The sequence below is a fragment of the Balaenoptera ricei genome, chromosome X (assembly GCF_028023285.1).
Source record: "Balaenoptera ricei isolate mBalRic1 chromosome X, mBalRic1.hap2, whole genome shotgun sequence".
Classification (NCBI taxonomy): Eukaryota; Metazoa; Chordata; class Mammalia; order Artiodactyla; family Balaenopteridae; genus Balaenoptera; species Balaenoptera ricei.
Genome location: NC_082660.1, coordinates 95,770,644 through 95,784,558, shown reverse-complemented (window position 1 = coordinate 95,784,558; position 13,915 = coordinate 95,770,644).

Genomic DNA, 13,915 nt, shown 5'->3' with positions numbered 1-13,915 from the left:
CCAATTCTGAGAAACTGCAACTACTGTTCTTTTCCCCTATGTATTGTGGTCTCTGGCTATTCACTCAGAAGACATTGCTATTCTGTTTCCAACTTAGGGACATGTACTATCCTTAAGTCACACCCATGAAACTACATTTTATATAAAGTCACAGAACAAATGCTACACTTGGTTAGAATTCAAAGACATAACTAGCTATTTTTATATGTGGAGCAAGTGCCAAGCAATGCAAACATTGCCACCCCTCCTTCCCTCTCCCTTTAGCCTCCTCCTGATCCTAGGCGTTACCACACAAAGTGCACTCTCAATCACAATCTGCAAGTATGTACTTCCATTTCTTCTGTTTTTCTCTTTGCAGTATTCAAACGTTAGAGGGTCTTTAAGGTCAGGTTTTTGTATGTGTATGTGTGTGTGTGTTGGGGGGGGGTAGTGTGTTACTTCTGGGAATGTGTGACTATGCTACTCTCCCAACCATAATTTAGGGAACAAATCCAATCAATTATTCCTCTTATAGTGCTTCCAAGAAGAATCTGTGAGAGTGGTACATGCCCTACATGATATACATTCTCATCCAAGGAGGATACTGAAAGCACAGTGATAGTATTCTTTAATATTTTTCCATTTACAATAACCATACATACTTGCTGTAACAAGTCAAGTCATATATGGATGTGTAAAGAAAAAGTTAATAATCGCTTCTTCTCCCATCTCACATCATTGAGTTAATCAGTGTTAATTGTCTGGGTTTCATCTTTCCATACTTTTATCTTTTCTCATAAAAATATGCAAGCATAATATATTTTCCTCTATTTTTTAAATGAGAAGATAAGATTGTACTATACATATCACTCAGCAACTTGTTTTATTTCACTTAATATTTTATACACAGCAAAGCATATAGATCTAACTTACTGTTTTAAGAGCTTCAGGAAAAGACTGTTAGCTTTTTATTTATTTATTTATTTATTTATTTATTTATTTATTTATTTATTTATTTATTTTTGGCTGTGTTGGGTCTTCGTTTCTGTGCGAGTGCTTTCTCTAGTTGCGGCGAGCGGGGGCCACTCTTCATCGCAGTGCGCGGGCCTCTCACTATCGCGACCTCTCTTGTTGCGGAGCACAGGCTCCAGACGCGCAGGCTCAGTAGCTGTGGCTCACGGGCCTAGTTGCTCCACGGCATGTGGGATCTTCCCAGACCAGGGCTCGAACCCGTGTGCCCTGCATTAGCAGGCAGATTCTCAACCACTGCACCACCAGGGAAGCCTGACTGTTAGCTTTGATCACATAAAAACTAAAATAATTCAATGGACCTGGAAAAATATTTGCAATATATATGACCAACAAATTCTTAATCTCACTAATAGGCAAGGAGCTATTAAAAATTGATAGAGAAAAAAATATCCCCAATGGAAAAATGGGCAAAAGCTATGAATAGGCAACTCACAGAAGAAGAAATACAAGTAACGAATAAATATATAAAAACTTGCTCTACTTCATAGTAGTCAGGGAAAATTAAATCCAGAGAAAAAGCATATTTTATTAAAATTATGAAACTAATAAAACTTTATTGTAAAAAAAGGGTAACAGTAAAACTATGAAATAAAAGTATATAAAGTAAAGCATAATAGTATCGTCTTCACCTTTGCAGTCTCACTTTCCGTGAGTTAACAGTATTTACTGTTTACCACACAATTCTCCATTCTCTTACAAACCTAAACAAACCTATAACAAAGGCTATTCTTTTACATTATTTTTTTCTTTTTAACTTTTTTATTGAAGTATAGCTGACTTAAAATATTATTTTAGTTTCAGGTGTATGACATAGTGATTAGACATTTATATACAATACGAATTGATCACCACAATGTATAGTAACTGTCACCACACAAAGTTATTACAATATTATTGACTATTCTCTATGCTGTACATTACATCCCAGTGACTTATTTATTTTATAACTGGAAGTTTGTACTTCTTAATCCTTTTCATCTATTTCACCCAACCCCTCAAACTCCTCCTCTCTAAAGACCATCAGTTTTTCCCTCTGTTTCTATGGGTCTGTTTCTGTTTTGTTTGTTAATTTGTTTTGTTTTTTAGATTCCACATATAAGTGAAGTAATATGGTATTTTTCTTTCTCTGACTGACTTATTTGATTTAGCATAACACCCCCTTAGTCTATCCGTGTTGTTGCAAACGGCACAATTTCATTCTTCTTTATGGCTGAATGATATTCCATTATGTATATATACATACACACATATATATGTATATATATACATACATATACATACACATATCACATCTTCTTTATCCATTCATCTGTTGATAGACACTTAGGTTGCTTCCATATCTTGGTTATTGTAAATAATGCTGGAATGAACATCAGGGTGTATATATATATATATATATATATATATATATATATATATTCTAATTAGTGTTTTCATTTTCTTCTGATAAATGCCCAGAAGTGGAATTTCTGGATCATATGGTAGTTCTATTTTTAATTTTATGAGGAACCTTCATGCTCTTTTCCATAGTGGTTGCACCAATTTTCATTCCTACCAACAGTCCACATGGGTTCCCCCATCCTCACCAACACATGTTAGTTCTAGCCTTTTTGATAGTAGCCATTCTGACAGGTGTGAGGTGATATCTCATGGTGGTTTTGATTTGCATTTCCCTGATGATTTGTGATGGTCAGCATCTTTTCATGTATGTGTTAGCCATCTGTATGTTTTCTTTGGAAAAATATAGATCTTCTGCCCATTTTTAATCAGACTGCTTTTTATTTTGACATTGAGTTGTATGAGCTTGTTATATGTTTTGATATTATCACCTTATCAGATATGTTATTTGCAAATGTTTCCTCCCTTTCCATAGGTTGCCTTTAAATTTTGTTGATTGTTTACTTTGCTGTGCAAAAGCTTTTTAGTTTTATATAATCTCATTTGTTTAGTTTTGCTTTTGTTCCCCTTGCCTGAGGAAACAGATCCAAAAAATTATTGCTAAGATGGATGTCAAAGAGCATATTTCCTATGCTTTATTCAAGGAGTTTTATAGTTTCAGGTATTATATTTACATCTTTAATCCATTTTGGGGTGGTGTTTGTTTGTTTGTTTAGGGAATAAAAAAGTGGTCCCCCAAAAAAGTGGTCCACTTTCATTCTTTTGCATGTAGCTGTCCAGTTCTCCCAGCACCATTTATTGAAGAGACTGTCTTTTCCCCACTGTATATTCATAGCCCCTTTGTCATAAATTAATTGACCTTGTAAGCATAGGTTTGTTTCTGGGCTCTCTTTTCTGTTCCAGTGATCTGTGTATTTGTTTTTGTTTTGGTGTCAGTACCATACAGTTTTGATCACTATACCTTTGTAGTAAAGTTTGAAATCAGGGAACATAAAACCTCCAGCTTTGTTCTTCTTCTTAAGATTGCATTGGCTATTCGGGGTTGTTTTTGTGGTTCCATACAAATTTTAAGATTGTTCCAGTTCTGTAAAAAATGCCATTGGGATTTTGATAGTGATTGCATTGAATCTGTAGATTGCTTTGCATAGTATGAACGTTTTAACAATATTAATTCTTAAAATCCATGAGCACAGTGTATATTTCCATTTGTTTGTTATCTTCTATTTCTTTCATCAATGCCTTATAGTTTCCAGAGTACAGGTCTTTCACTTCCTAGATTAATTTATTCCTAGGTATTTTATTCTTTTTGATGCAATTGTAAATAGGATTGTTTTCTTACTTTCTCTTTCTGATAGTTTGCTATTAGTGTATAGAAATGCAAATGATTCTGTTTATTGACCTTGTAACTACAACTTTACTCAATTTATTTATAGGATATAACAGTTTTTGGTGGAGTCTTTAGAGTTTTCTTATATAGTGTCATGTTGTGTGCAAGTAGTGACAGTTTTACTTCTTCCTTTCCAATTTGGATGGCTTTATATCTCTTTTTTGGTCTGATTACTGTGGCTAGGACTTCCAATACTATGTTGAATAAAAGTGGCAAAAGTGTGAATCCTTGACTTGTTGCTGATTTTAGAGGAAAAATTTTCAGCTTGTCATTGTTGAGTATTATGTTAGCTGTGGATTGGTCATATATGGCTTTTACTATGCTGAGGGATGTTCCCTCTATACCCATTTTGTTGAAAGTTTTTAACATAAATGGATGTTGAATTTCGTCAAATGCTTTTTCTGCATCTATTGAGATGATCATATTATTTTTATACATTGTTAACATAGTGTATCATGTTCGCTGATATACGGATATTGAAACATCCTTGTATCACTGGAATAAATCCCACTTGAACATGGTGTATGATCCTTTTAATGTATTGTTGAATTTGGCTTGTTAATAATTTGTTGAGGACTTTTGCATCTATGTTCATCAGGAATATTGGCCTGTAATTTTCTTCTTTGTAATGGCTTTATCTGGCCTTTGTTTCAGGGTAATGCTAGCCTCATAAAATAAATTTGGAAACATTTCTTCCCATTTATTTTTTTGAAATAATTTGAGGATAGGTATTAACTCTTTAAATATTTAATAGAATTCACCTGTGATGCCCTGGACTTTTGTTTGTTGGGAGTTTTTTTATTACTGATTCAATTGCATTACTAGTAATCAGTCTGTTCATATTTTCTACTTCTTCCTGATTCAGTCTTGGAAGATTTTATGTTTATAGGACTTTATCCATTTATTCTTGGTTGTCTAATTTTTTGGTGCATAGTTGTTCATAGTTATCTCTTATGATACTTGGTTTTTCTGTGGTATATGTTGGAACTTCTCCTTTTTCATTTTTGATTTCATTTATTTGGACCCTGTCTCTTTTTCTCTTGATGAATCTAGCTAAAGCTTTATCAATTTTGTTTATCTTTTCAAAGAAGCAGCCATGAGTTTCATTGATCTTTTCTATTGCTGTTTTTTTTTAAATCTCTATTTTATTTCCACTATGATCTTTGTCATTTCCTTCCTTCTACTAACTTTGGGCTTTGTTTGTTCTTCTTTTCCTAGTTCCTTTAAATGTAAACTTAGATTATTTGAGATTTTTCCTGAGGTAGGCCTGTATCACTGTAAACTTCCCTCTTAGAACTGCTTTTGCTGTGTCCCATAGCTTTTGGAACATTGTGTTTCCATTTTCATTTGTCTATAGGTATTTATTGATTTCCTCTTTGATTTCTTCAGTGACACATTGGTCATTTAGTAGCATGCTGTTTAGACTCCAGGTGTTTGTGTTTTTTGCAGTTTTCACTTGTAATAAATTTCTAGTCTTACACCACTGTGGTTGGAAAAAAATGCTTGATATGATTTCAATCTTTTTAAATTTGAGATGTTTTGTGACCTCACATGTCATCTATCCTGGAGAATGTTCCATGTACACTTGAAAAAAATGTGTATTCTTCTATTTTTGGGTGGAATGTGTTATATATATCTACTAAGTTTATCTGCTTTAATGTATAATTTAAGACCAATGTTTCCTTATTAATTTTTATTTTTTGGTCTGGATGATTTATCCACTGATTTTTTTAAGTAGGGTGTTAAAATACCCTAATATTATTGTATTACTGTCAATTTCTCTCTTTATGTATTTGCTTTATGTATTTCAGTGCTTCTATGTTGGGTGCATAGATATTTACAAGTGTTATATCCTCCTTTGGGATTGATACCTTTATCGTTATATAATGGCTTTGTCTCTTGTTGCAGTCTTTGTTTTAAAGATTATTTTGTCTTATATACATATTGCTACCCCAGCTATTTTTGGATTCCATTTGCATGGAATATCTTTCTCCATCCCCTCATTTTCAGTTTGTGTGTGTCTTTAGCTCTTAAAGTGAGCCACTTGTTGGCAGCATATATATGGATCTTGTTTTTTATCCATTCAGCCAACCTATGTCTTTTAATTGGAACATTTAGTTCATTTACATTTAAAGTAATCATTGATAGCTATGTACTTATTGCCATCTTGTTAACTGTTTCTTGGTGGTTTTTATATTTCTTTTTGTTTTTGTAGTTCTTCTCTGTTTCTTTCTTCTCTCATTTTCCCCCTGTGATTTGATGACTTTCTTTAGTGTTTTGTTTGTATTCCTTTCTTTTTGTTTCTTGTGTATCTGTTATAGGTTTTTGATTTGTGGTTACCATGAGGTTCATGTATAAAAGGTTCTATGTAAGAAAAGGAAAAATTCTTAGAAAAGCACAACCTTCCAAGACTGAACCAGGAAGAAATAGAAAATATAAACAGATGAATCACAAGCACTAAAATTGAGACTGTGATTAAAAATCTTCCAATAAACAAAAGTCCAGGACCAGATGGCTTCACAGGTGAATTCTATCAAACATTTAGAGAAGAGCTAGCACCTGTTCTTCTCAAACTCTTCCAAAATATAGCAGAGGGAGGAACACTCCCAAACTCATTCTATGAGGCCACCATCACCCTGATACCAAAACCAGACAAAGATGTCATAAAGTAAGAAAACTACAGGCCAACATCACTGATGAACATAGATGCAAAAATCCTCAACAAAATACTAGCAAACAGAATCCAACAGCACATTAAAAGGATCATACACTATGATCAAGCAGGGTTTATCCCAGGAATGCAAGGATTTTTCAATATATGCAAATCAATCAATATGATGCACCATATTAACATATTGAAGGAGAGAAACCATATGATCATCTCAATAGATGCAGAAAAAGCTGTTGACAAAATTAAACACCCATTTATGATAAAAACCCTCCAGAAAGTAGGAATAGAGGGAACTTTCCTCAACATAATAAATGACAAACTCACAGCCAACATTGTTCTCAGTGGAGAAAAACTGAAACCATTTCCTCTAAGATCAGGAAGAAGACAAGGATGTCCACTCTCACCACTATTATTCAACATAGTTTTGGAAGTCCTAGCCATGGCAATCAGAGAAGAAAAAGAAATAAAAGGAATACAAATTGGAAAAGAAGAAGTAAAACTGTCACTGTTTGAAGAAGACATGATAGTATACATAGAGAATCCTAAAGATGCTACCAGAAAACTACTAGAGCTAATCAATGAATTTGGTAAAGTTGCAGGATACAGAATTAATGCACAGAAATCTCTTGCATTCCTATACACTAATGATGAAAAATCTGAAAGAGAAATTATGGAAACACTCCCATTTACCATTGCAACAAAAAGAACAAAACACCTAGGAATAAACCTACCTAGGGAGACAAAAGACCTGTATGCAAAAAACTATATGACACTGATGAAAGAAATTAAAGATGATACAAACAGATGGAGAGATATGCCATGTTCTTGAATTGGAAGAATTAACCTTGTGAAAATGACTATACTACCCAAAGCAATCTACAGATTCAATACAATCCCTATCAAACTACCACTGGCATTTTTCACAGAACTAGAACAAAAAATTTCACAATTTCTGTGGAAACAGAAAATACCCTGAATACCCAAAGCAACCTTGAGAAAGAAAAATGGAGCTGGAGGAATCAGGCCCCCAGACTTCAGACTACACTACAAAGCTACAGTAATCAATACAGTATGGTACTGTCACAAAAACAGAAATATAGATCAATGGAACAAGATAGAAAACCCAGAGATAAACCCACACACATATGGTCACCTTATTTTTGATAAAGGAGGCAAGGATATACAATGGAGAAAACACAGTCTCTTCAATAAGTGGTGCTGGGAAAACTGGACAGCTACATGTAAAAGAATGAAATTAGAACACTCCCTAACACCATACACAAAAATAAACTCAAAATAGATTAAAGACCTAAATTAAGGCCAGACACTTTAAAACTCTTAAAGGAAAACAGAGGCTGAACACTCTATGACATAAATCACAGCAAGATCCTTTTTGACCTACCTTCTAGAGAAATGGAAATAAAAACAAAAATAAACAAATGGGACCTAATGAAACTTAAATGCTTTTGCACAGCAAAGGAAACCATAAACAAGATGAAAAGAAAACCCTCAGAATTGGAGAAAATATTTGCATATGAAGCAACTGACAAAGGATTAATCTCCAAAATTTACAAGCAGCTCATGCAGCTCAATATCAACAAAACAAACAACCCAATCCATAAATGGGCAGAAGACCTAAATAGACATTTCTCTAAAGAAGATATACAGATTGCCAACAAACACATGAAAAGATGCTCAACATCACTAATCATTAGAGAAATGCAAGTCAAAACTACAACGAGGTATCACCTCACACTGGTCAGAATGGCCATCATCAAAAAATCTACAAACTATAAATGCTGGAGAGGGTGTGGAGTAAAGGGAACCCTCTTGCACTGTTGGTGGGAACGTACATTGATACAGCCACTATGGAGAACAGTATGGAGGTTCCTTAAAAAACTAAAAATAGAACTTCCATATGACCCAGCAATTCCACTACTGGGCATATACCCTGAGAAAATCATAATTCAAAAGCACACATGTACCCCAATGTTCACTGCAGCACTATTTACAATAACCAGGACATGGAAGCAACCTAAGTGTCCATCGACAGATGAATTGATAAAGAAGATGTGGCACATATATACAGTGGAGTATTAGCCATAAAAAGAAATGAAGTTGAGTTATTTGTAGTGAGGTGGATGGACCTATAGTCTGTCATACAGAGTGAAGTAAGTCAGAAAGAGAAAAACAAGTACTGTATGCTAACACATATATATGGAATCTAAAAAAAAAAATGGTCCTGAAGAACCTAGGGGCAGGACAGGAATAAAGATGCAGACGTAGAGAATGGACTTGAGGACACGGGGAGGGGGAAGGGTAAGCTGGGACAAAGTGAGAGAGTGGCATGGACATATATACACTACCAAATGTAAAATCAATATCTAGTGGGGAGCAGCCACATAGCACAGGGAGATCGGCTCGGTGCTTTGTGACCATCTAGAGGGGTGGGATAGGGAGGTTGGGAGGGAGACACAAGAGGGAGGAGATATGGGGATATATGTATATGTATGGCTGATTCACTTTGTTTTAAAGCAGAAACTAACACACCATTGTAGAGCAATTATACTCCAATAAAGATGTTAAAAAAAAACCTATGTCTATAGCAGTCTACTTTAATTTAATGGTTGCTTATGTTCTAGCATATTTTAAAAGCACTACATTTTTACTCTCCTTTTCTCATTTTATGTTTTTGACATCATACTTTACATATTTTAGTATTGTGTATTGTTTAATTATTTTAGATATAGATGATTTTACTAATTTTGTCTTTTAACCTTCATACTAGCTTTATAGGTGATTGACCCACTACTTTTACTATATGTTTGCCTTTACCAGTGAGAGTTTTTCTTTCATGATTTTCTTGTTTCTAAATATGGCCTTTTCTTTTCTGTTATGTTCTGTTTAAAGAAGTCCCTGTAATGAACTCCTTTAGCTTTTGCTTGTCTGGGAAACCCCTGATCTCCCCATTTCTGAACAATTTTGCTGAGTAGAGTATTTTTGTTTGTAAGTTTTTTTTTTTCTTTCAGCACTTTGAATATATCATCCCAGTCCCTTCTGGCCTCTAAAGTTTCTGCTGAAAAATCAGCTGGCAGTCTTCTATTGGTTCCCTCATATGTAACTAGTTGTTTTTCTGTTGCTGCTTTAAGATTCTATCTTTATATTTAACTTTTGACATTTTAATTATAATTTTTCTTGGTGTAGGTCTCTTTGGGTTTATCTTGTTTGGGACTCTCTGTGCTTCCTGGACTTAGATGTCTGTTTCCTTCACCAGGTTAGGGAAGTTTTCAGCTGTTATTTCTTCAGATAGGTTTTCTGTAGTTTTCTCTCTCTCTTTTCCTTCCTGGACCCTTACCATGTGAATGTTAGTATGCTTGATTTTGTTCCAGAGGTCCCTTAAACTGTCTTCATTTTTAAGTCTTTTTTCTTTTTGCTGCTCTGATTGGGTGATTTCCACTACCTTGTCTTCCAGATCACTGGTCCATTCTTCTGCATACTCTAATCTGCTGTTGATTCCCTCTATTGTATTTTTCATTTCAGTTATTGTATTCTTGAGATCCATTTGGTTCTTTTTTTGTGTTTTCTATCTCTTTGTTGAAGTTCTCACTGAGTTCATCCATTCTTCTCCTGAGTTTGGTGGGCATGTTTTTGACTATTGCTTTGAACTCTTTTCCTGGTAAACTGCTTATCTGCCTTTCCTTTAGTGAGGTTTTGTCTTGTTCTTTTGTTTGGAAGGTATTCCTTTGTCTCCTTTATTTTACCTAACTCTCTGTGTTTGTTTCTATGTGTTAGGTATATCAACTATGTTTCCCTATCTTGAAAGAGTGGCATTATATGGAAGATGTCCTGTGGGGCCCAGTGGTACAATCTCTCCAGTCACCAAAGCCAGCTTTTCCAGGTGTGCTGTGGTTGGGCTGTGGTTGCTGTGGGTACACTGGTGGGCAGGGATGGTCCCCAGACTGGCTGGCTGTTAGGCTTGGCTGATACTTCTGTGGGTATGCTGGTGTATGGGGCTGGCTCCCAGCATTGCTGGCTCTGTGGGTTGGTCATGACTGCTATGGACACCCTGATGGGTGGGACTTGTCTCTGGCCCTGCTGACTATGAGGACTGGCTATGACTGCTGTTGGCATGCTGGTGTATGGGGCTGGGCCCCTGGAGTGAGAGCACTTTTGGAGGGGCACTGGTGCTGGCCAAGGTGGCCCACTTGGTGGGGCAGGGAAGAGCTGCTTTGGAAAGGCCTGTGGGGTGGGGTCATGGTGTTAGCTAGGTTGGTGGAGAATGACAGAAATGGCACCCATAACTGTCAGGCCAGCTAGGTGGAAGATTTTTTTAAAAAATGGCGCCTATTGGTGCTTCTATACCCAGAGAAAGTTCCACCAGATTCCCTTCTATCACATGCTCTGAAATTAGTCAATTTATCTCTTTCTCATATGACACAGGGACTCTTTAAGCTGCTGCCTCTGCAATTGGGCCTTAGAGTAAACGAATATGTACATGAACCCTTCAAGAGTACAGTCTCTGTTTCCCACAGCCCTCTGGCTCTTCTGGACATAAACCTGGCTGGTTTCAAAGCCATACAATATGGGGACTTAACTTCCCAATGCAGTCCTCTGGGCTGGGGAGTCTGACATAGCACTCAGAGCCCTTGCTACTTAGAGCAGACCTTTGTAGTTTTGATATTCCTCCTGCTTGGGGGTTGTTACACTAGGAGAGTGGATTCTGACTAGACTACCTCTCTGCCTCTCTTACCTATCTTGATGTGGCCTTTTGTTTGTATCCTTTGTTGTAGAAAATCTGTTCTGCTTGTCTTCAGGTCATTCTTGGAGATAGTTGTTCTATAAGTAGTGGTAGTTTTGGTGCATCCATGGGGGAGATGAGCTCACGATCTTCCTACCACCGCATCTTGATCTGGACCAACAAAAGCTATATTAAATAAAATTGTGACCTCCTAAGTATATTACCTTGAAACCTGCTTTTTTCATTTAACAATTTTCATGGCTATCTCCCTGGTCAATGTGCAAAGACTCAGCCCATTGTTTTAAATAGCTACATAGTATTCCATAGGTTAGATCTATCACAATTTATTCAACCTATTGGTGGACTTTCAAGTAGTTTCCAGATTTTATTCCCTTATAAATAATCCTTCAATAAATATCCTTATAGTTATACCTTATGTACTGTCGCTTATATTATCTATTACAGATTTTCAGAACTGAAATTTCTGTCTCAAAGGTTATGTGCATTTTAAATTTTTAATAATATCGTCACATTGCTTTCCAAATGTTTGGTGGTAAACACATTCTTACCAGCAGTTTACAAGGGTTCTCATATTTCTACACATTTGCTCCAATAGATGATTCCAATATTTTTTCTTTTTCTTTGTATTTAATTTAATTAATTTATTTAAACATCTTTATTGGAGTATAATTGTTTACAATGTTGTGTTAGTTTATGCTGTACAACAAAGTGAATCAGCTATACATATACATATACCCCCATATCCCCTCCCTCTTGCGTCTTGCTTCCATCCTCCCTATCCCACCCCTCTAGGTGGTCAGAAAGCATGATCTCCCTGTGCTATGCATCTTCTTCTCACTAGCTATCTATTTTACATTTGGTCGTGTATACATGTCCATGCCACTCTCTCACTTCATCCCAGCTTACACCTCCCCCTCCCTGTGTCCTCAAGTCCATTCTCTATGTCTGCATCTCCATTCCTGTCCTGCCACTAGGTTCTTCAGAACTTTTTTTTTTTTTTTTTAGATTCCAGATATATGTGTTAGCATACGGTGTTTGTTTTTCTCTTTCTGACTTACTTCACTCTGTATGACAGACTCTAGGTTTTCTTTGTATTTTAAAATAACAATTGTTTTTCCATGCTGCTTGGTTCATGACAAAATATAAGCCTACAAATGTTCATGCATATCAATAATTATTCTGATTTTTAAGGAAATATAATGCATATACATATACCTCATATAAAATAAAAGGTATATGCTATTCGACTCTGTGTGCCTAAATTATTTTGTGGGACCTTGATTTTTTAAAATTAAGACTTTATATTTTTTGAGCAGTTTTAGGTTCACAGCAAAATTGAGGGGAAGGTACAGAGTTTTTCCAGATACCCCTGCCACCACACATGCATAGTCTCCCCCATTATCAACATCTCCCATAAGAGTGGGATACTTGTTACAATTGATGGACCTACACTGACACATCATAATGACCAAAGTCAATAGTTTAATATTAGGGTTCACTCTTGGTGTTGTACATTCTATGGATTTGGACAAATGTATAATGACCTGTATGTACCATCATGGTGTCATACAGAGTATTTTCACTGTCCTAAAAATCCTCTGTGCTCCGCCTATTTATTCCTCCCTCCCCAACTGCTGGCAACCACTGATCTTGCTGTCTATAAAATTTTACCTTTTCTAGTAAAGGTAAAGTCATATAGCTGGAATTATACAGTATATAGTCTTTTGAGATTGGCTTTTTCACTTAGTAATATGCACTTAAGTTTCCTCTATGTCTTTTCACAGCTTGGTATCTCATTTTTTTTAGTGTTGCATAATGTTCCATTGTCTGGATGTACCACAGTTTATTTGCACATTCACTTACTGAAGGAAATCTCAGTTGCTTTCATATTTTAGCAATTATGAATAAAGTTGCTATAAACATCTGTGGGCAAGTTTTTGTGTGGATATAAGATTTTAATTCCCTTGGGTAAATACCAAGGAGAATGATTGTTGAATTATTTGGTAAGAGTATGTTCAGTTATGTAAGAAACCACCAAACTATCTTCCAAAATGTTTATAACATTTTGCATTCTCTCCAGTAATGAATGAGAGTTTCTGTTGCTCCATATCCTTGCCAGCATTGTGTTTCCAGTGTTCTGTATTTTGGCTATTCTAATAAATGTGTGGTGGTATCTCATTATTGTTTTAATATGCATTTCCCTGATGATATATAATGTGGAGCATCTTTTCATAAGCTTACGTGCCATCAGTATCTCTTCATTGGTGAGAGTTCCATTAAAATTTTTGGACAATTTTTAAATTGGATTTGATTCCTTGTTGTGGAGTTTTAAGAGTTCTTTGTATATTTATATAACCAGGCTTTTATCAGATGTGTCTTTTGTAAATATTTTCTCCCATTCTATGCCTTGTTTTACTCTCTTGACATTGTCTTTCACAGAGCAGAAGTTCTTAATTTTAACGAAGTCCAGCTTATCAATTATTTCTTTCATAGGGTGTGCCTTTGGTATTGTATCTATAAAGTCATCAGCACACACAAGGTTTTTTTTTTTAATTTTTAAATTTTATTTTATTTATTTTTTTATACAGCAGGTTTTTATTAGTCATCAATTTTATACACATCAGTGTATACTTGTCAGTCCCAATCGCCCAATTCATCACACCACCATCCCCACCCCCCCGTGGCTTTC